The sequence below is a fragment of the Eurosta solidaginis genome, chromosome 4, assembly GCF_040869045.1.
Source record: "Eurosta solidaginis isolate ZX-2024a chromosome 4, ASM4086904v1, whole genome shotgun sequence".
NCBI lineage: Eukaryota > Metazoa > Arthropoda > Insecta > Diptera > Tephritidae > Eurosta > Eurosta solidaginis.
In genome coordinates, this window is record NC_090322.1 from 118,505,711 (window position 1) to 118,510,433 (window position 4,723).

Genomic DNA, 4,723 nt, shown 5'->3' on the forward strand with positions numbered 1-4,723 from the left:
GCTTTAAATTGAACGACCAAAAAGCTCTTACAAATAAAGAAACTCAACAATTCCCTTGGTCTAAAAAATACAATAAAATTTTACTTTGGCAACTCTGATAAAATGCAACAGCGCACTGGTTTTATGTATACATACTAAAGTATGTATGGAGAAATATTAGTTTCTTTATTCACGCAAATGCTAAATAACATAAGAATATTCCAGGCATGCTTAACCAACGAACCGATATCATTTCGTTACGATAATTAACGTTAATAAACGAAACAAAGTCATTTCGTTTCGTTTATTAACGTTAAGAACGTGAAATTAACGAAATGATTTTGTTTCGTTTTCTGCCGTATCAAAACGGAATCAAATCGTTTATGTTGATTATTAATTTCAAACTATGCTGGCAAAGCTGATTGATGGCGGAGTCATTAAAGGTGAAAGCATTAGCCAAGCTGATTGGAACTTTTCTCATGAATTTTGACAGTACGAACATTTCTCAGAGTGTTTTTGACATTACCACCAACGAATTACACAAACAAATTATATGGAATTTGTGTGTGTATGTGCGCTCGTTGTTACCACCTTACGGCTTCACCATGGCTATAGCATTGCCAGCACAATTCAAACATAAAGTATCATGTTTTTGTTAACGTTTTTAACGTTAACGAAAGCTTTTCGTTTCGGTTTAAAACGAGATACAATTTATCTTGGTAATTTCTTTATCGATAATATTTCGAAGTGTTTCAACGGAAACGGTGGAAATTTTTTGATAAACGATTAGCTTAACGTTAAGGTGCATCCCTGGAATATTCGTAGTATAAAATATAAAAGTTGTATTGCCCCTCTTCATTTACTATCATTTTAAATTAAATTTACTTCGATAATTCTTTCCGACACAATTCCTCTTTAGTACTTTGGCATATGATCTTCTGTGGGTGCTCCATGGAGTACTACAGTGAAAGTACTTTGGAAAGTACTCTCACGAATGTACTATATGGAATACTCACAAACAAAGCGAGAGTGGTATTACCTACTCCTCTCCTAGGACATCGCAATGTTAATTGGAGCACATTTTTTGTATGAATAGAGATTAGATTTGGAACACTCCTATACTCCTAAAGGATTCATCCTTACACTATTTATGGATTAATCGCGTTTTTGAAGGGTATGAAAAACCACCATGATGGAAAAGAGAAAGTGGCGCATTGCGCATGTAAACATTAGTTCAGCTGTTTTTTATGAGCAGTTTTTACGTCATTTTCCTTTAGGTCTTGTTTTTTTCTCTCTTTCTTTCATTTGCTGAAGGGGACAAGTGTGGCGTAGATCATAGTGTACAAGTACAAGTGTGTTGACTTATCTGTCAAGCATTCTGACAGGCACTCGCTGGATTCGGAATGACAGCGAATTCAAAATGGATACCATTACCGAATGCTCAGAATGATTGAAAAATTGAAAAAGTCGAGACGATTGGTAAACAAAAATGTTGTCGTTGAGACCAAAAATGCGACTCTAGACCTGAGATTTCCATCAGGTGAGCGAGGCTGTTTGTAGTTTTGACGTTTATCGCTTAGTGAACACACTTGGTATAGGTACACTATGGCGTAGATGCGCAGAACGAAGCAATTTTGAACTCGTGAATGCAAAATCTTCTGTATGTGATTTGTGAAAAACCCACAAATCACACACCCTAGAAGACGGAGGTAACTAGTTCACCCGCACATTCAAAGCTTTTTTCGCTCTCCACAAACACATCGACGTTTCTTGCTGTCATCGAAATGACAGCGTCATCTTAACACAACAATTTATTAATTATTCCGGGAAACATTTTAAAACGATGAAAAACTATAATTGTGGTAATTAAACTAAAAAAGTGCTTGTGCTACGGGCTTTTAGGTGTGACGTGTGTTAGCTGTTTAGGCACTTCTAAATTAACCTGGCGCATTAAGTAGAGGCAGCCAAGTCCTCTTGCCACCAATTGGAATTGGAAGATTCGATTTCCAAAACTAAAAAAGGTAACGATTTCAAGACAGTGCACAACCTAAACAAAGGTGTATCAAAAGACGCGTGACGAGATCCGTTTTTAGAATCTGAAAGTTGTATAGAATCGACGGGATGGCCTAGAAGGTTCCAGGTGGTCATACTAAATCGCTCCCGGTGAGTGTCCTTATCGCTACAACCAAAGCAACATTATTTACTCTCTGCTTTTCATTCATACGTATGTGTATTTTTAAATAATAAAAAAAATGTTATATTATTCTAATATATATCATCTCTGCCGGGGTGCGATTCAGGTCAGGATATGCCAAAACAACAAGAAACCTACAACTAAATGCAGATTCACGTGTCATTTGCCAAGGATTTACCGGTAAACAAGGTACTTTCCACAACCAACATGCTTTGGAATACGGTACAAAATTGGTTGGATGTATTTTCCCAAAAAAGTGTGGAACTACGCATCTTGGTTTGCCAGTATTTTCTTCGGTAATTTATATTGATTTGTATTGATTCAAAATTGCAATAGTAGATAATGTAATGTGACTTAAAATTGAATAGGTAGCCGAAGCAAAAAATGCAACTGATCCGCATGCAACTGTTGTTTATGTGCCGCCACCGGGAGCTGCTGCTGCTATCATAGCAGTATTACAAGCACCACATTTCTTTGATTGGTTGCATAATCGAAATTGTGCCCTAACATGATATGGTTCGCGTTAAGCACGCTATGTTAAAGCAAAATAAATCTCGTCTAGTCAGGCCCGAATGTCCAGGACATAGTGTACAAGTACAAGTGTGTTGACTTATCTGTCAAGCTTTCTGACAGGCACTCGCTGGATTCGGAATGACAGCGAATTCAAAATGGATACCATTACCGAATGCTCCGAATGATTGAAAAATTGAAAAAGTCGAGACGATTGGTAGACAAAAATGTTGGTGTTGAGACCAAAAATGCGACTCTAGACCTGAGATTTCCATCAGGTGAGCGAGGCTGTTTGTAGTTTTGACGTTTATCGCTTAGTGAACACACTTGGTATAGGTACACTATGGTCCAGGATCATCGCACCAGAAAGGGTAGGTAAATTGCCTACCATATTAAATATATAAACAACATGTATGAATTTGTTAGTGATAATTTGTCATGCTTTTGTTGATAATCAACTGAAGAAGGCAAATACCAAAGAGTTCGAAGTTCATGTAAATTCCAATTGATTTCTTTAAATAGCGTTTGGAGAACAAAACCCATATGTATGTATGCATACAACCGCATAGAAAGGGAGGGATTACTTAATTATGATCTGTAGATTTATAGGATTTTTATTATTTTCCCTGCGTCGCCGTTGCCATTACATTGCGTTAAGAGAGGACATCAACTCCTTACCCACAACCAGTTAAAATTTTAGTAAATTTTGCTCTTTTCATTACTGATTTAAAACCTGGGAAGTTATATATGTAGCATTCCATGGAGAATGGTAAATTTTAGCAAACTTTCGCATTGCGGTCATTATTAATATTCAATCCCTAGAAGGTTCAATGTAGTCATATCAATAGGTCCGGAGATAGTCGGGTTAGTACCTCAATGGTGCTTGTTACCGGAACGTAGATAGATAATTTATTGAGGATTGTACAGTGACTTGCACATCTCCTTCACAGCATCTCATCGTAGCCGACTTCTTTGATGAGCCCTAGCAGAGTTCTTGGCTTGAGGGATTAAATGTGGGAATGCACTGGCCATGGTGAGCCCATAATCTTAGCCCTACGTTTTGAGATTGCTTCGTATTCTTGGAGGATATGGTCCGCCGTCTGCTGATCGATCACAAAATCGGCAAGTGTTATTCGATAGTATGCCCACTTTCTGCATACGGCTGCTCAGTCTATAATGCCCTGTAAGAATAGCTCTTGGGATTCTTCGGTTATCTTTCGATAGGTCTATTATTACCCTGTAGCAACTTGTGCTATAACTTCCTAACAGTAACTTAGATTGTCTCAAACCTGGCGTATTGCTCCAGTGTTCTCTCTCTCCCCCCCCCCCCCCCCCTCTCCTAATAAATGCCCCTGTGAGCCAACTGACAGGAATGGCTCGGGATCGATGGGTCATGCAGTTCCTGCCTCTCTTTCCGGGTTGTCCGCCTGCTCTTGTTGTAGCAGTGCTTCGTCCCATCCAATAGGTGCGACAGATCACAAATTGTCATCAATGTCCTCTAACGGGAGTCCAAGGAAACAGAAAGTTTCAACAGGGGTGGACCATAATGAGAGGAGTGTTAGAGGCGTTGATTCCACAATACAGCTAAAGAGATGGTTGGTGTTATGTGGGGACACATTATAAGCAGGACATATGTTTTGTATGTCGGGGTTGATTCTGGATAGGTAAGAGTTTAACCTGTTACAGTATCCAGATCGAAGTTGGGCTAGAGTGACTCCCGTTTCCTTAGGGAGAGTTCGTTCCTACTCTGCTAGTTTTTTTCTTTGAGTACAGTATTCACCGGGCAATTCCTGGCATAGAGGTCCGACGCCTGTTTGTGGAGTTCACTCAGGACCTGCTTGTGTTTTTCAGCTTCATACGGCTGTGTTCTCAGGTGCCGTATTTTCTCATAATGTAATGAGGGCGTGAACAACAAGTAGCCACAAAAGATTTGTAAAAGTTACGAGGACGTCGGGTTTTGGGATCAAGCCCAGAGCAACCTGTCCGATGCAACCATCCCTTGCACGTGACACACTGACAAGAGTATGACCGTCCTAAAAA

At 39.3% G+C, this 4,723-nt stretch overlaps 1 long non-coding RNA gene across 1 annotated transcript; it reads left to right on the forward strand.

Annotated features, from left to right (window-relative positions):
* Window positions 1-1,483: 1,483 nt before the first annotated feature.
* On the forward strand, window positions 1,484-3,028 carry LOC137250213 (uncharacterized). The gene is made up of 3 exons (XR_010952867.1): window positions 1,484-2,142; window positions 2,280-2,469; window positions 2,542-3,028. It is a non-coding gene; the product is annotated as an uncharacterized lncRNA (long non-coding RNA).
* Window positions 3,029-4,723: the final 1,695 nt, after the last annotated feature.